This window comes from Sus scrofa, chromosome 13, assembly GCF_000003025.6.
Source record: "Sus scrofa isolate TJ Tabasco breed Duroc chromosome 13, Sscrofa11.1, whole genome shotgun sequence".
Lineage (NCBI taxonomy): Eukaryota > Metazoa > Chordata > Mammalia > Artiodactyla > Suidae > Sus > Sus scrofa.
In genome coordinates, this window is record NC_010455.5 from 184,141,567 (window position 1) to 184,167,871 (window position 26,305).

A 26,305-nucleotide genomic window follows, 5' to 3' on the forward strand; every position below is an offset into this window, starting at 1 on the left:
TCATAGTGATGCAGGCCTTCCTCAAAAAAGAAGAAAAATCTCAAATCGACAACTTATTCCACCACCTAAATGAATTAGAAAAAGAAAAACAAATAAAACCTAAAGTCAGCAGATGGAAGGAAATCATAAAGATCCGAGAGTAAATCAATAAAACAAATTTGAAAAACAGTAGAAAAAAAAATCAATAAACCCAAGAGCTGGTTCTTTGAAAGGGTAAACAAAATCGACAAACCTCTGGTCAGACTCACCAAGAAAAGGAGAGAAAAAAACCAAAATGAATAAAATAAGAACTGAAAAATGAGAAATCTCAAAGGATACTGCAGAAATGTAAAAAGCCATAAGAGAAGACTATGAACAATTGTATGCCAACAAATCTGACAACCTACAAGAAATGGACAACTTTGTAAAGATTTACAGCCCGTCAAAACTGAAAAAAAGAAGAAATAGATCGACCAGACCAATCACTAGAAATGAAATTGAGTATCTCATAAAAACACTCTCTACAAACAAAAGTCCGGGACCAAATGCCATCACAGGAAAATTCTACCAAACATACAAAGAAGAACTTACACCCATCCTTCTTAAACTTTTCTAAAAGGTTGAAGAAGAAGTAACACTCCCAAAGACATTCTATGATGCAACCATCACCAAAGTACCAAAACCAAAGATACTACCAAAAAAGAAAACAAAAAGCCAATATCTTTGATCAATATAGAGGTAAAAATTCTCAGCCAAATTTTAGCCATCAGAATCCAACAACATATAAAAAAGATCATATACCACGACCAACTGGGATTCATCTCAGGTTCACAAGGATGGTTCAAAGTATGCAAATCAATCAACATCATACACCACATGACCAAAAGAAAGGTCAAAAACCACATGGTCGTCTCAATAGATGCATAAAAAGCATTTGACAAAGTCCAACATCCATTCATGATAAAAACTCTTACCAAAGTGGGTAGAAAGGGAACATACCTTAAAACAGTAAAAACCATTTATGACAAACCCACAGCAAATATAATACTCATGGAGAAAAGCTGAAAGCCTTCCAGCCAAAATCTGGAACAAGACAGGGATGGCCACTCTCACCACTGTTATTCAACATAGTATTGGAAGTTCTATCCATAGCAATCAGACAAACAAAAGAAATAAAATGTATCCAAAATGAAAGAGAAGAGGTAAAACTGTCATTGTGTGCAGTGACATGATACTATATATAGAAAAGCCTAAGGACTCCACACAAAAACTACTCAAGCTTATCAATGAATTCAGCAAAGTAGCAGGATGCAAGATTAACTTTCAGAAATCTATTGCATGTCTCTATACTAACAATGAAATATTAGAAAAGGAATAAAAATACAATATTTTAAAAAATCATATCCCAAAACATCAAATACCTAGGAATAAACCTGACCAAGGAGGTGAAAGACTTACATGCTGAGAACTATAAAACATTAATCAAGGAAATTAAAGAGGATGCAAAGAAATGGAAAGATATTCCATGCTCCTGGACTGGTAGAATTAATATCAAAATGGCGATACCACCCAAAGCAATCTAGAGATTCAATGTAATCCCTATCAAATTACCCATGACATTTTCCACAGAACTAGAACAAACAATCCAAAAATTTATATGGAACCACAAAGACCCAGAATTGCCAAAACAATCCTGAGGAACAAAAACCATGCAGGAGGCATAACTCTCCCAGACTTCAGGTAATATTACAAAGATACAGTAATCAAGACAGTGTGATACTGGTACCAAAACAGACACACAGACCAATGCAATAGAACAGAGAGCCTAGAAATAAACCCAGGCACCAATGGTCAATTAATCTTCAACAAAGGAGGCAAGAATACAAAATAAGAAAAAGACAGTCTGTTCAGCAAGTGGTGCTGTTCAAACTTGACAGCTGCATGTAAATCAATGAAACTAGAACATAACCTCACACAATGCACAAAAACAAACTCAAAATGGCTTATAGACTTATACGTAATACAAGACACCATAAAACTCCTAGAAGAGAACATCAGCAAAACATCCTCTGACATCAACAGTAAAATGTTTTCTTACGTCAGTCTCCTAAGGCAATAGAAATAAAAACAAAAATAAACAAATGGGACCTATTAAAACTTACAAGCCTTTGCACAGCAAAGGAAACCATTAAAAAAAAACCCAAAAAGACAACCTATGGAATGGGAAAAAACAGCTGCAAATTATGCAACCAATAGGGCCTTAATCTCTAAAATATAAAAACAACTCATATAACTCAACAGCAAAAAAACAAACAACCCAATTGAAAAATGGGCATAAGACCATTTCTCCAATGAAGACATATGGATGGTCAATAGGCACATGAAAAAGGCTCAAAGTCACTAATTATTAGAGAAATGCAAATCAAAACTACACTAAGGTACCACTTACACTGGTCAGAATGGCTATTGTTAACAAATCAACAAATAACAAATGCTGGAGAGGATGTGGAGAAAAGGGAACACTTTTTCACTGTTGGTAGGAATGTAAATTGGTATAACCATTAAGGAAAATAGTATGGAGGTACCTCAGAAAACTAAATATAGAACTACCTTATGATCCAGCAATCCACTCCTAGGCATATATCTAGACAAAGCATTAACTGCAAAAGATACATGCATCCCTATGTCCACTGCAGCACTATTCTCAATAGCCAAGACATGGAAACAACCTAAATGTCCAATGACAGATGAATAGATTAAGAAGATGTGATACATTTACACAATGGAATACTACTCATCCATAAAAAGAAGAAAATAATGCCATTTGCAGCAACATGGATGGAACTAGAGACTCTCATATTAAGTGAAGTAAGTCAGAAAGAGAAAGACAAATACCATATGATATCACTAATATCTGGAATCTAATACATGGCACAAATGAACCCATCCCACAGGAAAGAAACAACTCATGGATGTGGAGAAAAGACTTGTGGTTGCCAACAGGGAGGAGGAGGGAGTAAGAGGGACTAGGAGCTTGGGGTTACTATATGCCACCTTTTGCATTTGGCATGGATAAGCAATGAAATTCTGCTGTACAGTCCAAGGAGCTGCATCTGATCACTTGCGATGGAACATGATGGAGGATAATGTGAAAAAAAGAATGTATATATATATTTATAACTGGGTTACTTTGTTGCACAGCAGTAATTGACACATCATTGTAAATCAACATAATAAAAAAGCTACTAGGTACAAAATAAATAAGATTCAAGGATATAATTTACAGCACAGGGAATTTAACCAATATTTTATGATAATTTTGAATGGAATATTGAACCACTATTAACTGCATACCTAAAACTAATACAAAAATGAAAGTCAGCTATACTTCAATTAAAAATAATGATCAGCATTGTAAAAAATAAAAGATTAGACCAGCTATGCTACTTGAGAGATAAAAAATGATATTTTATATTGATAAGCACTAAATTCTAAGAAGCAAAAATACTATATTTTTATTTATTCTATCTAAAAATGAAAACTGTAATATAAGGACCAATCCGTAATTATACTGTGATTTTAAACATATCTCTATCAATAAATTTTAGGACAATTAGATGATAATATCAGTAAGTAAATTAGAGAAGTTATAACATAATTGACAAGCTAAACCATATTTTCATTCCTAAAGCATTGTGTGAACAACAGAAGAACATTTTACTTTCAAGTTCACATGGGGCAGTCACCAAAATAAAATATATACAGCCCAAATTTAGACCATAATAGGCCATAAATCAAGTGTCAACACAATTTTAAATAATAAAATTATTTAGAATGTAGTGTATCAGTACAGCAGAATTAAACTAGAACTTAATAATAATAATGTAACCTAAACACCTTATATATTTAGAAAGTAAGTTATAGACATTCATAAGTAATATAATTTGTAAGGTAAAGAGTAAATCTAAAAATAAATATGCATATAGTTTGATTATATGTATATAATGAAAATACAACATGATGAAATTTGGGGATGCATCAAAATCATCTGTTACAGGGAAATTTATAGTTAAATGCACTTAACAGAAATAAAGTCAGGCTGAAAAAATGGTATTTAAGCATCTATCACAAGAAGTAGGTACATATCTTCTCTGCCTCCACAGACATAGGAAAAATCAGATCAGACAAAATACAATGAGTTGTAATTAATCATATAAAGAAGTAAAAACTGGTTTTCTGAAAACATTAACAAAATGTCCATATCTCTAAGAAGACTGATCAAAAATTAAATCAAAGTTATAATTTATAATTAATTGGGATGAAATACAAGGAAGTCTTTCAATTAGATCTTAAAAGTTACCAGAGGGACTGGAGCTCAACTTCTCTCCTAAAATCAACAAAATTCACAACTAAAGACTGAGCAATCTCTACCCAAATGGACCGAAAACCTTAAAAAAGATATCCTACTCCAGAAGACAAAGAGAGGCCACATCAAGAGGCAGGAGGGGCAATTATGTGATATAAACAACCCCAATACCTCCTGTGTAGGAAGCCCCACAGACTGGAAACTAACTGGTTCACAGAGACTCGCCTACAGGAGTGAGAGTTCTGAGCCCCACATCAAACTCCCACGTGTGGGGATCTGGCACTGGGAGAAAGAGCCCCTGGAGCATCTGGCATTGAAGGCCAGTGGGGCTTGTGTGCAGGAGCTTCATGGGACTGCCGGAAACGGAGACCCCATTCTTAAAAGGCGCACACAGACTTTCACGTGCACTAAGTCCCAGGGCAAAGCAAAGTCTCCATAGGAATCTGGGTCAAACCTGACCGCAGTTCTTGGAGGACATCCTGGGAAAACAAGGGTGAATGTGGCTTGTTGTGAGGGAAGGACACTGAAAGCAAAGCTCTCAGGAATATTCAGCAGCTGCCTTTCTCTGGAGGTGGCCATTTAGGGAAAATCTGGCCCCATCTGTCAGTCAGTGCTGAGAAGCCCCAGGGCAAACAACAACCCAGGTGGGATCACAGCCACACCCCTCAGTAAACAGGCTACCTAAAGACCTCTCAGGCACACAGCTGCCTCTAATCCCATCCAAAGACTAAGCCCCACCCACCAGAGGGATTAGAATCAGCTCCACCTACCAGTGGGCAGGCATCAGCCCCTCCCATCAGAAAGCCTACAGCAAGCCCCCCATACTGACTTCAGCCACAAGGGGGGCAGCCACCAGAAGTAAGAGAGGCTACAACTCTATTGTCTGTAAAAAGGTCACCACACCAAAAACCTATCAAAATGAAAAGACAGAGAACTATAACTCAGATGAGGAAGAAAGGAACAACCCCAGAAAATCAGCTAAACGAGGAGGAGATTCTCGGCCTCCAGGAAAAGACTTTAGATGGTTGATGCTGAAGATGATGCAAGACATTAGAAATAAACTGGAGGCAAAGATGGATAACTTACGGGAAACACTGACCAAAGAGATCCAAGATATAAAACTTAAACAAGAAGAGATGCAAAATACAACAGCTGAAATAAAAAATTCACTAGAAGCAGCTAACAGCAGAATACAGGAGGCAGAAGAACACATAAGCAAGGTGGAGGACAGATTAGTGGAAATTACGGATGCAGAAAAGCAAAGACTGAAAACAAATGAAGAGAGTCTCAGAGAACTCTGGGACAACATTAAACGCACCAACATCTGTATTATAGGGGTGCCAGAAGGAGAAGAGAGAGAGAAGGGGACAGAAAAAATATTCCAAGAGGTAACGGCCAAAAACTTCCCTAACATGGGAAAGAGACCACTCACTCAAGTCCAGGAAGCACAACGAGTACCATATAAAATAAACCCAAGGAGGAACACACCGAGACACATATTAATCAAACTAACCAAAATTAAAGACAAAGAGAAAATCTTGAAAGCAGCTAGGGAAAAGAAACAAGTAACACACAAGGGAACCCCAATAAGGTTATCGGCAGATTTTTTTAGCAGAAACTCTGCAGGCCAGAAGGGAGTGGCATCATATACTTATTGTGATGAAAGGAAAATCCTCCAACGAAGATTACTTTACCCAGCAAGGCTCTCATTCAGATTTGAAGGAGAAATAAAAACCTTCGCAGATAAGCAAAACTAAGAGAATTCAGCAACACTAAACCAGCCTTACAACAAATACTAAAGGAACTTCTCTAGGCAGAAAAGAAAAGACAGCAACAAGAAACAAAAATACCACAAATGACAAGGCTCACCAGTAAAGGCATATATACAGTAAAGATACAAAATCATCCATGCACAATTATACCACCAAATCTGAAATCATGAGAAGAGGTGGGTACAAATGCAGGACACTGGAGATGAACTTGCAATTAAGAGAACAACAACTTAAAACAATCTCATATACATATAGACTCTTATATCAAAATGTCAGAATAACTGCAAACCAAAAATCTACAATTGATACACAAAAAGGAATCTCTGGAGAAGAAATATATCTCATAGTAAATAAGTGCATAATCCACCATAAAGGAGGTCATTCAACATCATTCTTGGAATGCTGAAGTCTTCTTAGATCTGATTCTGATTTCCTCTCCACCAAAGAATTTATAATAATTATAATTAAACAATGCAACTGTACAGTTAAATAATACAGTTCTACAATTGTATTATTAATAACCATTTCTCTCCATGGTACAATGTAAGGTCTATAATGTCTTGTTTATCACATCACCTAGAATGGTGTAATGCCTATATTGAAAAATCAATAAGATGTAACAAATTGTGAGGACATATTTATATAGTTACACTGGTTTTTAACTAATTTATGCATTTTATATTTTACTTAATTTCAGAGGGTGTATTATTTTTATTCTTGTCAGTTAAGTTATTCTTTTTATTATGCTATATAAAATATTTAATGGTATATAAAGCTTTCTTCTTATAAATTTTAGTTGCATAATATAACAATTTTAATATAATGCTAATATTTAAAGAAAAACTGAAATGTAATAGATAATACTAAATAGTAAAGATGAAAGCCATACGAAATGGGATAAAGTATAGAATAAATTTCCTATTTGTCTCAGCATATTTTCCATTCCACTTCTCCAGAGGGAGTCACTTAATCTGTTTCTTAAGGTCCATGATATAATAATCTGTGTGAATGTAATTGTGTTTAAATGTATGTATTTTTTTCTGTAAAAAAAAATAAAAAATTTTCAATTCCAAAAAAAAGTTACCAGAGAATAGCAATTTTATACCAATAATTTCTTAAACCATACAGAGATATTTCTTGAAAAAAATATTTTCAAGATAATTCAAGAAGAATTATTGATATAAATACTTCTCTATTATGAAATATGTGAGTCAATTATTTACAACATTGCCAAAAAAGTTCACTAGTGAATTCTTACAGTATTGTGAAGAAGTAAATATAAATTCCATAGAAACTCTTTCAGAAAATAAAAAAAGGGAATGTTTCCAAGACATTTTATTAGGCTAGCACATCATGAATATTTAAACCTTGGAGCAACAGTACACGAAAAGAAACTCTCAGTTATCATATCATTAATACTAAAACCTTTCAAAGACTGTACAAGAAAGCCCACACCAAATATGTCACAAATATAAATCCAAACATTTTAAGCAAAATTAACAAACTGAGTAGAGCAGAACTTAAGATAATATGTGATGGCCAAGTTTAAATACTGCAAATTTGAATTAATGTTAACAATTTATTCAATGTTTATAGCAGTTTTCTTCATAACTGTCAAAAGTTAGAAGTAACCAAAATGTAAATAAATGAATAAATAAAACAGTACATCCAAACAATAGAACAAAACTGGGCAATAAAAGAAATCCATGGTGAAATTGTATGTATTACTAAGTGAAAGAAGTAAATCTGAAAAGGCCACATACTGTATAATTTCAAGTACACACACAACACTCTGGAAAAGGCAAAACTATGAAGACATTAAAAGGATCCATAGTAGCCAGGGGTTGGGGAAAGGAAGGAATGAATAGTAGGAACAGAGAGGATTTTTTAGGACAGCAAAACTATTCTGTATGATACTATAATGACGGATACATGCCATCTTATATTTGTCAAAACCTATAGAATGTACAATACCAGAGTGAGTCCTAATGTAAACCAAGGACTTTGGGTGTTAATGTTGTGTCACATAGGTTCATTAGTTGTAACAAAAGTACCACTGTGGTGTGGGATATTGACAGTGAGATTGTCTATTCAAGTCTGGGGGCTGTGTACTTTCTGTTCAATTTTGTGACTCTAAAAATCACATGCCTATCTATCTAAATCTAACAAAATACACACTAGAGTTCCACAATATGCAATGATACTTTAAAACTTTAAAATATAAATAAATAAAAGGAGAGATCATGTACATGGTATAGATTATTCAATATTTTATTTTTTCATTTGATTTTTCTTATGGCTGCACCCATGGCATGTGGAAGTTCCAAGGCTAGGGATCGAACCATAACCATTGCATAGACAATGCTTAGTTACGCCATAGGCCACAAGGGAAGTCCCAGAATTCAATATTTTAAATATGTTAATTTTCACTAAATTTATCTATTTGTTGATTTAAACTAATCACAGCAGTGTGTGTGTGTTTGTGTGTCCGTGTGTGTGTGTGTGTGTGTTAACAAATGGATCATAAATTGCCGACAAAAATGTTAAGGCCAGAAATAGATACAATATCCTTAAAGAAGAACAAAGCTGGTAACTGGCATCATCAGATATAGACTTATGATAAAGATGTATTTCTTACCACTATTTGCAAAATATTTGCTTAGAACTATGGTGATAGTTGAATGGTTAAAGCAGGACACTTTTTTAACACTTTTTTAACACTTTTTTTTTTTCCAGTTTTGAAACATTTGTATAGGTCAAAGGGATAATTTGTTCAAAAATTGAGGAAATGTTTGTCATATAGTTATAAAACAAAAAGAAAGTATGTCCTTTCATTTGTCTCTTAGAAATTCCAGATATTCCACTCAAAGTCTTTTGGTTTTTCAACTTCATCTTTTTTAAACTCATATCATAAAACTTTTCTAAGTTTAATACTTCTCATTACTGTGTCACCTTCTGTCTGTCTCTCTTCCTATCATACACAGAGTTAAAATTCAGAGGAAGCTTTGTTAAGTTTGGATGGTAGGACTCCTTTCAACCTAAACTCTGATTTTATGATATATCCTAAGTTGTATGTGAAGCATACCTTTAAAAGGGGGTAGGTGCACTGGCATAAAGATGGTGTTATATGCCCTCATTTAGAGATTTTGAGGAAAACGGGGCTCTGAGTGGCAGATCCTTTTTCTGCATCACACCTCTAGGCCAGCCTCTGTCTTCAGAATCCCAACTCCAAGGAGCAGTGTACATTTTTATGTTCTGCTACAGGTTCTTTACTGAAGCCACCAACAAGTGCCATTGGGAGTGTCTGAGTGCCTCTTCTCCCTCCCAACAAGAACAAGAGGAGCCCAGTGATAATTGTCTCAGACAACCTCCCCTTGAACTGACAAGCCTGGGAGGCAACTATGGTTCTCAGAAGTCTTGGAGGAATGCAGTGCTCACAATGAACGTGCATGAGGAAAGTCACTGGCAGACCTCTTTTCCTCCTCTCCTGCCTCTCTCTGACTTTTCCTTCCCTCACTTCTATTCACCCACAACACACACACTACCTATGCCCTCGTCCTGTTTCATGCTGTGCTTTTAAGGTAACATAAAATAAAAACTATGCTTTGGAACAAAGCAAGAAGTGGCCTTTGATTTAATATGTAAAAGGCAGAGGAAAGTTGAAAGTCACTCAGAGGTTTGTATTTTAGGATAGCATAGAAATATCCGTGGCACTATCACAAGGAACAGAAGCACGCCCATCCTCTTTCCTTCAAAACGTTAATGAAAATATAGGCCATGCCCTTTCCATTTTGCAGATAATCAAATGCATGTAGGAGTAGAATTCCTTCAGAGATAGATGTAGAATTCAGAAATTCTTAATCCTTGCCTGATCTGACAGAAATACTTCTTTTCTGTGAACCTCATTGTTTAAGCCTCTGATAAATGCTGTCATTTAATTGGAAGATAAAACAATAATTTTACAACAGAACTCAAAGTTTTAGTGCCATTTACAATAAACGTCACAATCTGAAATTCACTGTGATTTGTAGTCTTCCTCAAGTTTGAATAAGTTTGAATAAGTTCCTTCCATTTATTTATCTCCTCTATTTGCCTATAATATTGCTATGCAATTTACATACATAGACCAATGAGTTTGAAATAAAATCTTAGTGAAAAAATGAAAATTTCTCACAAATACTTTTCAATATATTACCAGTGCAGGTGCTTATTTATGTGATACTTTTGTTTTATTACAGTTGCATAGAGCAGAAGCATTACATAGAAATCAATAGACCATCATTTATATTTTCCTACAAATTATAATATTTAGAGAGCCTTACAAACTTTTATTATACTGCCTACCTAACGTGCTCACAGTAATCACTTTATTATAGGGTTACTTAAGCTACTGCTGCTTTAGGTGTTAACAGCCATATTATTTAATCAATTGATATCAAACTGTGGTGTTGAGAGTATAACTGTACTTCTTCATAAACTAGTAGGCTGCAGTGCTGTGCTAAGTACAACAATGTGCAATTTATGCCTGTTGTTACCACATATTTTTACTGCTCATTTTCTCTTGAAGTCTTTTCTGCTAAATCAATGGCAGGAGAGTATTTCATACTAATTTTTGTTTTTTAGCCCTTAAATTGCATTAATGACATCTCCCCTCTTCCCTACTGAGTCTCCTGAAATGGAAATCTGACAGGTAAATGTAATTTATTGTTCATTCAGTTTGAAAATAAAGTGAATATAGGTATATTTATAGTAGTACAATAATGGATTTATTCTGATAATTACTAAGGTGTTTTGAGACAAAGCATTTAAAATATTGAGAACATTTGAAAATGTGCTGGTATAATATTTGTTTTTTTTTTGGGTCGGGTCAATTCTCAACCAAAATGAGCCTTAAATATGAGTACAACTGAGTCAGATGGGTAAAGATTTCAGGAGTTGAGCAATTTTCTGCTCTAAGGTAAATGTAAAAGTTTCAGGAGGGCAGGGTGTTATGTACAAAGGTAGAAAAGATGATTAAATTATTTGCTGTTCTGGAGAAATTAATTTGATTTACTGGGAAAGCTATTTATTCTCAGAGTATTTTACTTATTCAGATTCATGACTGGGTCACATGCTTATCTTCCTGCTCACGAGTCAACCCTTAAAGTATTTATGAAAGACAAAAATAAATTTATCATTTATTTTTCAGGTTCTTTTGAAGGTAGCAAATAGATTAAACTGAGGATATGGAAGAATGTAGGCTTCAAATAGAAAATTTTACATGCTTATTAATTAAAATGTTAAAATATATAATTTTAATCAAAATATTTATTCAATTTTATGATACTTCGAATTTTAGGTAATTTAAGGGTTGACATCAAAAATAAATGTAATAACTTTGTCTTCATAATACACATAGTGAGAATAATAATTCTATTATTGTTGTTAATGCTGTTCTAATAAACAATTTACTGGGTTAAGAGGTGTAGTATTTCATTAAAAATGAGAAATAATTAAATATACAGATAGGTGGCAACCTGTCCAGGTGGACTGCAATAATTTATCAGCCCAACACTGACACCATCTGGATGGAAACAGAAAGGGACCACAGTAGCCAATGGACTAAGCTCAGGGTGCTTTGGTTAGTGATAACTGAGAAGCCCAGACTGTAGCTCTAAAAGGACTGGCTTTATGGCTTGACAAAGGGAAGTGAGAAGATGATGATGAATAATCCCTTATCAGGTGAGGACTTGTGCAAAGACTTGGTTTGCCTACAAGATGCTGAGGCAGTCCTCACTGGCTTCCATTTACCAGTTCACAAAGCTCTGATTCTCTGGCAATCAGGAAGGTAAAGCTCTAGCCTGGGTATGAGTCGTCACAACTACCTTTCCGTAGATGCAGTAGACTGGGTGCACAGAACGAATGTCCACAGAGTACCAGGGTGGGTTGGCATATTGCTAGAGATTGCCCTTGAAATACAATGACTAGATTAATGCAGTAGCAACATGTCCTATGTATTCCAAACAACAGCCGCGCAACTCCAAAAGAGTCTAGGGCCATCCACTGGAGTTCCCGATAAGTGAAGGATTGAGAAATTGATTATTTTGGCCACCTCCCACCAAGTGAAAGTTTTATTCTGTGCTTGAACACTGTTCCTGGCCTAACTCAAGCTTTCCCCTGCTACTGTGCAAACCAGGTTGCCATCATTTAGGAGATTAGAGAAGCTGAGTAACAAGAACAGATAACCTAATGAAATCGTGGTTTGGGATTACAAACATGATGTGCAAGACCTGGCAAAAGAACATACTATTGACAGAGACTACCTCTTCCTTATAACCTGCAAGCAGCAGGACTGGTAGACAGGAAAAATGGAATATTAAAGCAGCAGATTAAATTATTAACAAGTACATATAATCCAGCAAACCCCCTCCTGGGCATATATCTGGACAAAACTTTCATTCAAAAAGATACATGCACCCTTATGTTCACTGCAGTACTATTCACAACAGCCCAGACATAGAAACAACCTAAAGTCCATTGACAGATGAATGGATTATAAGATAATGTGGTCCACATATACAATGCAATACTACTTAGCCATAAAAAAGAACAAAATAATGCCATAAAAAAGAACAAAATAACATGGACACAACTAGAGATTCTCATACTAAGTCAGTCAGGTAAGAGAATGACAAATACTACATGATATCACTTATATTTGGAACCTAAAATATGGCACAAATGAACCGATCTACAAAACAGAGACAGAGTCAGGGACATAGAGAACAAACTTGTGGTCACCAAGGAGGAGGAGGAAGGAAATGGGACGGATGGGGAGTTTGGGGTTGGCAGATGCAAACTATTGCATTTAGAATGGATAAGCAATGCGGTCCTACTGTACAGCACAGGGAAGTATGCTCAATCTTTTGGGATAGAACATGATGGAAAATAGTATGAGGAAAAGAATATATATATATATATATATATATATATATATATATATATATATATGGATATGACTAGGTTGCTGCGAAATACAGAAGAAATTGACACCACACTGTAAATCAACTATACTCTAATAAAAATAAAACAAAATAAAAAAAAATCACTAACAAGTAAAAACCAGGCTGACCAGGTAGACTAAAGTACTATCCCAAACTTAAATACATTTGAATGATCAACCAGTATGGCCTATTGCTGCATATGCCAGATTGGAGACCCATGGGGAGACATCCAATACTGTAAAGTTTTGCAAGTCACCAGAAATAGCCACTGCCCCCTCTCAGCATGGATCAATGTGCTGAGAACACCCTGTCACATTACACCTGGGAAAAGAACTGTTTACTGGAATTTGCTGTAGGATGTCCTAGTGAGATGGGTGAATTACTTCACATCCCTTGGTGAGAGGGTACTACTTAGTCTCCCCTAGAATTCCACTGTCCTGCTCTAAGATGGATCTATTTAAATACGCACAAAAGGGAGGGAGAGAGGAACATAGGTGGGGGACTTGGTCTGGCATCAGGTCCCATATCCAGTCTATTTCCCACACCTTACAGTGCTACCTGTCCTGGTCAACATGGACGGTATGCACAACTACGTCATGTTCCTAAAGCTGCAGCCATATTAGTATCTAAGGACCAGGTTACAGTGTAATTCTTGAAAGGGAATATGTTCCCATAAAAGTTTTCACTAAATATTTGCCTTTTCAACCTTAGTCTTCTTGCTGTGGCTTCCAGTCACAGACTGGGCATCTGGTGGAAATAGGTTTCAACAGTGGGCCCATTTGAATACCTGGCAAGGATATCTATCCAACTGCTGGGTATGTGGGCGGCTGTTCCTCTCAGCTCCTAGGAATTTCCCTGGTCGTATCACCATTCCAGGGAGGGGACTGGAGGGCCCTAAAGCAGTATATTAAGAAAGAACAAAATTGGACCAGAATTCTTAATTTATCTGATATTACCAGTATTGACCCAGAAACCTGGCCTGTAGCACACACTATAAACACTGGGTGAGAGTATTTTTGTTTTGTTTTGAAACAAACTACTCAGGCAGCATGCCAAAGAGCTGACCAGAAGGGTCCTAAAAATACCAGCATCAGAGCCACAGGTGGCTACACTGAGATTTAGGATGGATTCCTGTGGCTTACCCCAGGTTTATGGACATTAGAACATTTAAGCACATTTTTGTTGGAAATAGCAAAATCAGTATAAACGGAACCCGATCTTATCAGGGATATGGGAACCAGCTAGTTATTCTGCCACTTTAAAGGACAGCAACTAGTCTGGCACTGAGTGCTCAAGCAGTCCACGTTTTTATTGGGTGGCATCAAATGGGACCCAGTGGCTGTGTGGTACAAATCTCTGGCCATGCCTTTCACCTGCATAATTGGGCTGCAACACCCTAGGTTTTTTCTGGGCAGAGGGGAGAATCTGCCCCTACGTTAATGAAATCTGTCAACCTCCCTCTCCTCAAGGTCAGATGGTCATTTTTTGTTTTCCACTGATACGATCATTTGTCCACTGTCTTTATTTCCTCCATTGGCCTGGAGGATGTTACAGCACAAATAGAAGCACTTAACTAAATTCACCTGGCAAGCCTGACATGACAAAGCTTGTCCTTTGGGAATAATGAAATATCCATAACAAGGAAAGCTGTCCTCCAAAATAGGATGGTTTTTGACAAGATTACTGTCTCACAAGGTGGCACCTGTGCCATTATCCACACAGAATGGTGTGTGTCCATATCTGTTGAGTCTGTTAATTTAACATCTTTATTAACCTCATAAGGATGCAAGCAAATGCCCTAAATGATCTGCCCCCAGCTTAGGGGACTCAAATCCGTCTTTCAAATTATGAGGCTCTTGATGGAAAAAAACTGATACTTACTTTGGAAATTATCATTTTAATATGCGCTTTCTTTTGTGTGCGCCTATACTGTTGCTGAGGCATCTGCCACCAATGCAGTTAGAAAGCTGCAAAACTAGCCACCTCCATGCTAATTAAACCCCCTGCTGACGACTCAGGGCACAGTGCAGAAAGGGAAAGGGGTGGCATGTAAGATTTTAAGAGCCAGTGGGAAAATGGGGATGGATGCTGAAGGTGGTCAGTGGTAGGATATGGTGGCAAATTGAACAGTGAGCAGGATTAAGGCAGTTAGAGGCTCCTTACCACCCCCTTCTTGTCCTTGGAATGTTACGTCCTAAGAGGATAATGTGTCGTTGAGACCATCTAGACTGTACACATGACTGAACCGTGTTAAGGTCTCGATATAAACGCTTTAGGTTGTGGCAGATGAGAACGGAAATTAACTCATTTTCAGTTGCCCAAGACAAGTCCCGTCAGTAAGCCCTTTGCTTATTAAAACTGCCACCTACCCGTCTGGACTGGCTGCCTTTTTCTTCGGTCTCTCGCTGCCCTTGGCGTACAGGGTAAAGGGTAGTTTCGGACTTCAGCCAGGAGACTCTCAAGGTTTCAAATCGACATCCAGGGAGAAAACCGGGCTGCGCAGCGGGGAGACAGCTCAGAGAAACGCGGTATCAGACTGTGAGGCCCATAGCCAACCACGTCCCACAAGCAGCCCCATCTCGCGGGATCTCCGTGGGATCTGCAGGCTCTACGGAAGCCGGCAAAGGAGCCCTGGCCTGAGAAGCGCCTGAAGGCCCTGGCGCCTGAGTGCCCTCGTGCCAGAGGCCCGTCGTGCGAATTTTTCAGTAAGGAGTTTGGCTTCTGCCACCTATTGCGTTCCTATCGTCCTTGATACTCGTGGACACCTGGAGCCACCCGCCCAGCTCAGTCACTGTGCAGTGGAGTCTGCTGGAGGCCTGGCGAGGTACTGGGGACCGGGAACCGGTGCAGGCCATGCAGGGGAGGGGCTGACAGCGTCCAGAATGTACTAGTAAAGTGCGCAAGCGCGGATTGCAAACCTACTCCTCTTCCAGGAGCCCACCTGGCGCGAGGCCCGGAAGCAGGCTTCTCTTGCAGAAGCTGGGAGCTGTCTGACTTCTGCCAACATACATACAAGGCCCCGTTAAGCAGAACACATGTTCCTTTGCACACCCTCAGAGCAGTACTTTCTTGCTGCGGCTTAAAGGTGTCTGAATTCATCCCAGGAGACCACTGCTGCCTTTTCTTGGAGTCTTTCCCTTGAAGAGCAACCTTAAAGCATTACTCTCTCTGACCCATCCGATCTGTGTATCTACGTATTTTTATTCTATCTATAGATCTATATTTGTTTATAAATAGACAGGCACATACATAGATATAGATGGTTATAGATCTAGGAGAGAGGAGAAACTTACTTTAAATAATGGGCTCAAGTGATTGCCGAGGCTGGCAATTCTAATCTGCCAAGTCAGCCAGCAGGCTGGAGATCTGAGTAAGAGATGATGTTGCAACTGGAGAATGAGGACAGTCTGGAGGTAGTTCCCTCTTCCTCAGTCTGTTCTTTCTTAAGGTCTGTCAACTGATTAGATGAGTATAATGTATATTGGAAGATAATCTATTCAAAGTCCTCTGAATTAAATGTTAATCTCATCTAAAAAAATACCTTCACATTTAACCAAATATGGGTACTGTGGCCTAGCCAGGTTGACACATAAAATTAAACTTTCCAAGTCACTTAGTGTTGGATGGAGAATGCTTGCCTGTATAGCTGTGTTTTAAATTTTGCAGTCCACATTGCTTCACTTTAGCACTTTAATTCCTTTTCTTCTAGCTATGTCTGGTCATATTTTCACAGGTAGTAAGAGAATTCTCTCTCATGTAATATAACAGTATATCTCTTCTGTATCTGCCAGTCTTTACTGAAATTGGCTTCCCTTTGTGATTTTTTTTTTGACTTTCAGAACTTTGCCTTTTTTCTTTCTGTACATTTTCTTCCTTGCTTGTGCCAATGAGAAGTCTTTTTATAGTTCATCTGGCTTTTGGATGAAGAAAGTCTGTCAGTGAGTGCTATTCTCTTAAGCCTCCCTCATTTTAGAGATTATAATTTACTGTTTGGTGAAGTATTAAAATGTATATATTCCCCCAATCCTACATCTAATTTTAATAATCCCATTTATAGTTTTTATATACTTCATTAGCACCAATTTTTATTGATAAAACAAGTAAATTAAAATCTAAAATAAAATTAACTTAGCATGTATTTTTCACTAAGCATAATGGTACGGAGCTTTTAAATCCAGGAATACCTCAGAGATATTGCAGGATCTGTTCCCAACCACTGCAATAAAGAAAATATATGCAATAAAGTGAGTCACACGATTTTTTTGGTTTCCTAGTACCTATAAAATGTGTTTACACTTTATTAAATGTGCAGTTACATTATGTCTAAAAAAACACAATGTACGTAATTAAAAATAATGCTGTTGGAAAAATAGTGCTGATAGGCTTGCTAGGCATAGGGTTTCCACAAGCTTTAAATTTGTAAATAATACAATATCTGTGAAATGCAATACAGCAAACATAATAAAATTATAATTGCATTTATGCTCTTCCTTAAGTCTCCAAATTAATAAGTTGGTATTTGCTTTTAGGAACTGGAATAGCACTTCCTGATATTAGCCAAATGTACATAATATTCAGTACAGTTTCTGGCACATAGTAGGTAGGCAATAAATAACAGTGTAATAAATATTGTGAAATGGGTTTGCTGGATTGACTTACCAAAATAGTTAGCTCTCTAAGAGGTACCACATGGTTTAAATGAAATACAAAATATGGTTCATGCCCACAAGAAATTTTTAAATTACATTGAGTTCAATCTTTAATACATAAAACACTAATAAGCTAGTGGTAAATAATATTACTTAAAGATACTATATGTCCTTGTATCATATTATATTATTCAAATTTAGGAAATACATAATGTTGTGATTTTATAAACAAAGAGGCGGCATTTTCAAAATGTATGTAAAATAGTCGACTGAAACTTCCTAAGGTTATGTGTGGAGCCCTCTAAAAATTGGATTCTATGATGCCCTGTTGGGCAGATTACAAAGAAATTGTTGCAGTAATAAATAGTTTGGAATTGGACACTCTTTTGGGAAAAACAGAATAGTGCAGAATTATGGAAAATGCTTGATATGATATAATAGCTTTATAAATATTAGTCAGATATTACAGAAAACATTGAAAGGCATTTGCCACAGCAAAATATTTATAAGAAAACTCTTTCACCTGGAAAATAATTTAAAAAAAAAAAGGCAAGTGAATGAGAAAGAGAGCTTGAAAATGTTTTTCAGCAATGTACAACTTTGTATGACATAAGAAGTACCTGATACAAATTGTCTACTAAGAATGGTACACCCAAATAATCCAGGTATGAAGTTAATATAAAATACCAATTCTTATTGTTGCAAAAAATTGCTGGCTTTGCACAGTGTATAATTTAAGCTAATTTGCTTCTTTGACTAATATCTATAACAAAATCTCACTGGTATAGTCATCAATGACTTATTGGCAATATAAAATAATTGAAATTATCAACAGATAAAATTAAACGAGAAGGTTTAAATGATAGAATTATAGTGCATGCCAGCAATTTCTCAAAGTGAATTACCCAAATATAATTGCATATCTCTGCTATGCTCTAAAGTTCAGCAGCCTGAAATGTTATTGAATTATGCATGCATTAATAAGACATTGCATACCAAAAGGGGGAAAATAACAGAAATGGTTTAAAAATCTATATGGGCTAGAAATCTATTAATGGTATCTATGAATTATATGCTCCATTTTCTGTTACATTCAGTTCAGATGCATCAACCAAAAGTTGAGGAAAATATAAATTATCCATTTATATATTATCATGTTAATCACATCACTAAAATCTTAGGACCCAAACTTCATGCTTTTTACTTTATTTTGCTTTTAAAAGTTGGCTTTTTATGTATCTGCTTTCAATAGAGTTTTGCATTGTAACATAAATAAATTTGAATTTCTTAAGATAGTCTTTCATATAGCCATTCAGGTAGATGACACAATTGGAGAACATTTGCTAACCTATTGCCTTTTTGATAGGTAAGTTTCTATAAAGGTGATGGAACATAGATGGTGTAAATAATGTTTGTGGTCCCTCTTTTTAAAATTATATTGCAACCAGTATTCTCCAGTTGAAAGACTGTTTTCATGATTTCTGTTTCATGCATAATCTCATGAAAGCTGCCAGGTAGAAGAAATTGTCTGACCAACATTTTCATCCTCATCATCCCTCATATTTAAATCAAAGCATTTGGTTAAATAGATAATCTTTATGGTACGCGTCTATGCAAACAAGAATCAATACCAAGTCTAAAAAGTATAATATGATGACTTCTCTTTTACATCTCTTTATTTTCTTTTGTTTAACTTTTGTCATTATTTTCACTTACATGATCTTCTGTGTGGTCATTATTAATTTTATATAAGTAAATAATTCTGCCACTGTCTTTTAACAATATAGTTAAATATCTAAACATACCAGTACTATTTGTTTTCTTCTCAAGAATTCTACTTTGAATCCACAGCCATCTGACTGCTGTTTGGATTTTATGCTATTTCCGTATATAATATGGAAATCCAACTGTAGGTTCTTAATGTAATAATTTTGGGATTTTTAATCACATATCTCCTGCATAGATCGACTGTCTCAGGGATTCCTTCTTTTTATATTTGATTTCCATTATACTTTTCTGGAGAAATATTTCATTAGCTTGTATTTTAGCTTCTTGAAAAAGGCTAGAGATTTATAAATTGCTACTTAAAAATATAAATACACATGTAAAAGCACACACAGGGCATTGTCATAATGCATTATAAAGAAAGTAGAACATATGCAGTAAGTTAATCACTTCTTGTTAAATGCATGAAAAGTATGTCTCAGAGTTTTTGAAATTGGGTGCTGGGGAAATAAATTCAATTTCTAAAGGTGTAATGCATTTAATATTATCTAGAATGATATATGGTTGCCACTTTAAAAATAACTTGAAATATTTTACTAACAAAGAGCCTAAACATTTTGTTGAATTGTTTCTCAGTTTTATACATTATCTATTATATATAATTAACTTTATCCTAGTTCATATCATTATTATTCAATTTGATAAAATCTTTGCTAAGTACTTATAAAGAAATGATGAGTAACTTATTGAAGGACTCTCTGAGGCTTATTTTCATTGTAACGTAATGAATAATTTCTAGGGTTGTATATATTTAAAAAAATATACATGCAGATATAAACAACTAGAATTAATTGAGTGAACACTAAATGGCAGGCACCTTTCTATGTAGTTAGTCTCAACTCAATCCTCACAATAAGCCTATTACATTGGTACTAAAACTATACATATTTGTAGATGAGGAACAGGCTTAGGCACAGAGAAATTCAGTGCTTTGATCAAGGTCACAAAATCACAACTATTACCATTTACTTAATATTTACTATATAAATGATCATTTGTTAGTAGGTACCAAAACAAAACTTAGCTTTACATTCAAATTTGGTATAAGTGCCATAATTTCTAACCATAGTCTTATTTACTAAAACACATATTCCTTTCATAAAGTTAAATCTGCATTATTCTTACCTACATATTGCAATTTTTTCTAGAGTGATGCAGACAAGGTTTTATTTAAATATATGTAAGCTTAGTATGAATATAAATAGTGTTAAGTGAATCATTCCACTATTCTTTTGGTCAAATATTCTGAACACTGGGACAGTTTATTTAGTAATTTGAACTATATTATAATCTCGGTTAGAATATACTATTAAATTAATATTAAATTTAACCTAACTTGTAAGGTAACTATAATTTTCTTGTATTTTGTTAAAAGTTGGCATGATTTCTCATAGTTACATTCAGCCCCTTATTAATAAGGATAAAGAAATGAGAATGTATATTGCTTATAGTATAGATAATGCTCAAGGGAAATAAAAAATAAAATATATATCCTATTTATATAAAGTTATGGTATGTTTAATAATTACTTAAACCACGTGTATTTGTAGAAATAAATACATCGCATAGGTAAATGAAATAGCAGTCTACTCTTTGGCATGCCACACTACTTTCTGAAACCAAATTTATATTAATAGAGGCATAAAACCATTTTAATAAAGAGATACCTGGATTTTTGCCAGAAATTTGCAGTTTCCTCACCATAACATTCATTCATCTTCCTGGATTTATACTTGAGCCACACTTAGCCGATTTCCTTATATTCAGTGTGGTCATGTGCTTGAGTTCTGGTTAATGGGATGCACATACTGATAACATTTCCAGGCCAGTCACAAAAATTTTTTTTTTCTCTTATGCAATCCATTTTTTGTTTCTCCTTCATTCACCTCGGTGGTTAAGATCTCAATGTTATAAGCAGGACTAGAACTAAAAATGGATAGAATCTTGGTTTCTAAATGGATTTTGAATAAAAATGAATAAAAATGGCAATGAATTTTTTTTTGTAGCTTGTAGCCACATATATGTACCCTAACAAAAGAAATGAAAAGAAATCAAGCCTTATCCACCAAAGATTCTCATGACTTTCTTTAAATTATCTAATATCTAAAACTTTTCAGTATACTCACCATTCACTATTTTAATTAACAAAGAGTATTTTGAAGTGTTAAGTTTTACTGAAACTTTCCAAGACTAGAGATTTATTTCACTAAACAAACAAAAATATATTGATTTTACATTAAGCTGAAATTGCTGAAATCGAATTAGATCAATCCTCTATCCAAATTATATAACCAATTTTTAAAGTAGGAAATATAGTTTATTAGAAAGATTTATTGTTTTAGATAAAAATGAAACCTGCATGTGAGATATGTACTGACTAAATAAAAGAGCTACTCTCATGAAAATTATAATCTGTAAATTTCTCCTGTTTGACTTAACTCTAAGTCAACTTTTTTTACTTAATAGGAAGCAGTATTTCATTGAACTGTAGCTAGAAAATAAGTATCCTTTATAAACTAGCTGGCAAATTGTTCAAGAGAACAAGATAATTTGTTTTAATATAATTATATATTTTCTTACTTCCCCACATTGTGTGATTTTGATGTCTTTTTTTCCCAACATTTTCATGTTTAGATCTGTCTTCTGTTCACTTATTCCTTTCATTTACTTCCCATCGTGTGATAAAATTAAAATGATGCAAAATTGGTGGTGTTTTAAGATGTTGTCTTGTCCCTCTCCTCAATTTGAATTTTATAATGTCTTTGTTTCAGAAAAAAATAAAACAAAACAAAACAAAACAAAAACACTCTAATAGATTTGTCTACCAATTCTACTAATCTGACTTGATAATTTTCAACTTAAGAAAATCATGTCATCCAAGCTAAGTGAATCAAGTGCACTTTTGAATAATATAGTAAAATTTGTTTTAAAAATATTTGTCACAGATATGTCATAAATGTTAAAGGACAGGTTTATGTGCATCCTCATCTTTATGCCCAGTGAACCATGATTCATCTTGACTTTTGTTTAACAGTCTTGAATTTTGTATGTTTTCTGTATCGTTACTGTTCACTTGGCTGCTCTTTTGATTAATTCTAGAAAGAACAACAAACCTTGCAACAAAAACACTTTTAGAGCCTCAGGGCACTTCCTTGGCTGGACTAGAAATGAGATTCAAAAAGAATTGGCTGGCGAATCATAGTATTTAAACATTAAAATAAATTAGCAAATGGCATTAAATTCTGCTGTGCTTTTACTGAGAGACAAGAGATATATTTTGAAGTCACCACTACATTTTTATGTCATATGTTTTTTTAAAAAGAAATCTACCCATACTGATAGATGCTTAGTGATCACACTTCAGTTCAGTAATAGGTGGTAGAAGAAGTATGTTTATGTGTAATGTGTGTGTGCATGTATTTGAAAATCAGAAAATTGGAAGGTCAGTTTTTGGCCTCAACAGCATATAAGGGCCATGTATATAGGGCCATGGACCTACAGTATTAAAAAAATAAAATCCCTTTAAGATAAGACAGAGTTGAAATGAATACTTTTCAATAAATTTAAGTAACATAAATATATTAAAATGCTTAGAAATGAAAATCAAGTCTTATAACAAGAAGATCCACAATAACCACATGGGCCACCATCAGAGAGAATATAAAGAGAGATAAAGCATTATTAAAGTTTAACTATACAAAAGGAATTAAAGAGTCAAGAAGCTAAGAAAAGTTCATAGGTCAAGAGAATGGTAAACATAGTACACTGAGAATCAGGTGTGGCTAGAGAAGAAAATAGAGGCCTGATTATACTAACCATGGTGTTTATTTGAAGGATGAAAGGATTTGTTCTAAGAGCAATAGAATACATTTGCTTATTTGATTAGAGTGAAATATATTCATTAGATGCACAATATTAATTCTTCTCTATCATATCTTTATCTTATTTCACTAATGCTTTTGACTGATACTTTGCCATCTTTGTTGAGGATGTATTATTTCCTGATCTCAGTTGTATGTTTTAGCTAACATTGAATGTGTACTAGTTGGCTGCTAGGATGAGAATGCAAAACCAGAAAATTTCTTTTCCTATTCATGCTACTATAGTCATATATTTACTAGAATATGAATTCAGCTGAAATGAGGATAAGTAATAATGGAAGTAAATATGTAAGCCTCTTAAAATAATTAGTGCCAACTACTACAGATTTCGAAATTCTAGAGTAAAATTACTCGCCATTAAAATTTTTATATCGCGGCTACAGCTCTGATTAGACCCCTAGCCTGGGAACCTCCATATGCCACAGGAGCAGCCCTAGAAAAGGCAAAAAGACAAAAAGATAAATAAATAAAATAAAATAAAAATTTTATACCTAACAGGATTAGTAAATCATTATGGTAAATAAAGGCATTTTTATACACTCCAGGAAACAGCAATTTTAGCTCTCAAATAACTGTTTTTGAGAAAGCTATAAGAAAATAGTCTTCACTAAAAAGAAAACAAAGAAAGAAATTTGTAGGGTGTGTGGGCAAAGAAGGACACTAATCTAAAATAATGTGATGTAAGAGAGTTGTCATTAAGAAAAAACATGGCAAATTCCCATCATGGCTCAGCAGAAACGAATCTGACTAGGGTCTGTGAGGACACAGGTTCAATCCCTGGCCTTGCTTAGTGGGTTAAGGATCTGGCATTGCTGTGAGCTGTGGTGTAAGTCACAGTTGTGGCTTGGATCTGGCATTGCTGTGGCTGTGACACAGGCTAGCAGCTAAGCTCCGATTGGACCCCTGGCCTGTGAACCTCCACATGCCGTGGGTGCGGCCCTAAAAAAGCAAAAAAAAAAAAAAAAGAAAGAAAAAACATGGAACTGGTAAATTATTTAGTGTGTTTTTTCTTGAAGAAGAAAAATATCCCAATTTTATGATTTTCAAATTAATGAGTAGATGCAAGGAAAAACATAGTAGAACATATAAATTATTAATTCTGAATAAAAGAGAACATTCTATAAGTTAGGAAATATTACTATAAATGACTTAACTTTTAATAATTGTGTAATAAAAGTAAATACACTGAATAGTATTTCAAATAACATTTTTATTATAAGGATGTTGGGAGGATAGAAAAAGACAGTATTCATGATGGGAGGTGATATTACAAAGCACCTAAATTTTCTTTTCTTTTTTTTTTTTTCCTTTTAGGGCTGCACCTCTGCCATATGGAAGTTCCCAGGCTAGGGGTCAAATCAGCTGCAGCTGCTGGCCTATACCACAGCTACAGCAATGCAGGATCCTAGCAGCATCTGTGACCTACACCTCAGCTCACAGCAATGAGGAATCCTTTCAGTGCCCAATCCTTTAACCCACTTATGTAGGCCAAGGATCAAACCTGCATCCTCATGGAAACTAGTCAGATTCTCAACCTGCCGAGCACAATGGGAACCTCATTCTTCTTTAAGATTTAGGCAATAAAAAGTTAAGAATTAAGAGGTAACCTGATAGGTACATTAAGTAGATAAAAGCAACTATGTAGCATAAGAGTAACTAAAAAGTTAAAATTTGTAGATTTGGTAATTCATGTGCATATAGAAGAAAGTCTCTGAATAAACCTTATAGTATCTATGACTAAACAATTTACACTTAAATATTTGATTTTCAAATTTAAATTAAAAATATTTGCTACATTTCAATTATTCATTTGTTCAAGAGGGAAAAGAAACTACTCTTTACATGTCTATACAATAACATATAGAAGAATCTTTATGACTGTTTTTTCCAGGTTGTATTAATCTTTGTTGATAAAAAAATCAAATGAGAACAAAAGAAAAAAAAAGAAAAGAAAAGAAAAAACAGGCCTCGAGTGTCTTATTTAATTTATGCTTTGATTTTTTTAAAGGAAGTATTAATTGTTAGAATTGGGTTAAAATGAGAGATTCTGGAGATTTTTCATGTTAGCATAGATTACGGATTATTGATATAATACATCTAGGCACACACATACATACATGTGCATATATATGTAAATTCTATTTCTATTGATTTTGAATACATAGTAATGGAAAGTAGCTGCTAAAATGCTTATTGAAAATTTGTTTTTCCATTGCTTTACACCAATTACCTTCATAACATTATGTGGGAATTAGTTTGATTAGTTTGATGAAATGTTCTGATTGAGACACCTCAGGTATAAATCAAAATTGACTTAATCTAATTTCCATTTGTGATTTGATTAGAATCATATTGCAGCTAAACTTATGCAGATGGGCTAGAATTGACAATGTGACAATTTTTTTTTTTTTATTACTTGAATTTCATTTTTGGAAAACCTAATCACTGAACAGTATTAACTGACATTTAAAGAGCATAATTTTAATATACCTGCTGATTTAACTCCTTGGTTTATTTGAAGAACATTTTCTAATGCTCTCAATTTTTTTTAGGTTTGATTTTTTTAGCATTATATCTGTATATCCAATGTTATAGGAATTTGTAATTATTTTTGTTTCATAATTAAATTCTGTAGCTTCCAATGCAAAATGTTAAAATAGGCATACTCCCAAGGAACTTGTATTAGATATATGATCACTAAAAGAAATTATTCATATAAGCATTGGGTTCTTGAGGGAATTCCTTCCCTAATACATGAGGGTAACGTGTGTGGACATTCTAAAATATTAATTAGAAATTTTTGAAAAAAAAATCTCCCTACATTAATATTCTGCGGTTGCTGTAAGAAATTGCTGCAAACCTGTTGGCTTAAAACAAACAACTCTTTTTC

General features: G+C 34.7%; 2 long non-coding RNA genes across 2 annotated transcripts in view; one reads left to right on the plus strand and one right to left on the minus strand.

The window, feature by feature from the left end:
* The window catches only part of LOC102164036, a 135,027-nt gene extending 119,432 nt beyond the window's left edge, over positions 1 to 15,595 (minus strand). The window contains exon 1 of the long non-coding RNA XR_002338010.1: positions 15,470 to 15,595. This is a non-coding gene — a long non-coding RNA (uncharacterized LOC102164036). The remainder of the gene's footprint in view (positions 1 to 15,469) is intronic.
* Positions 15,799 to 26,305, plus strand: part of LOC110256465 — a 39,292-nt gene continuing 28,785 nt past the window's right edge. Inside the window, exon 1 of the long non-coding RNA XR_002338011.1 lies at positions 15,799 to 15,924. This is a non-coding gene — a long non-coding RNA (uncharacterized LOC110256465). The remainder of the gene's footprint in view (positions 15,925 to 26,305) is intronic.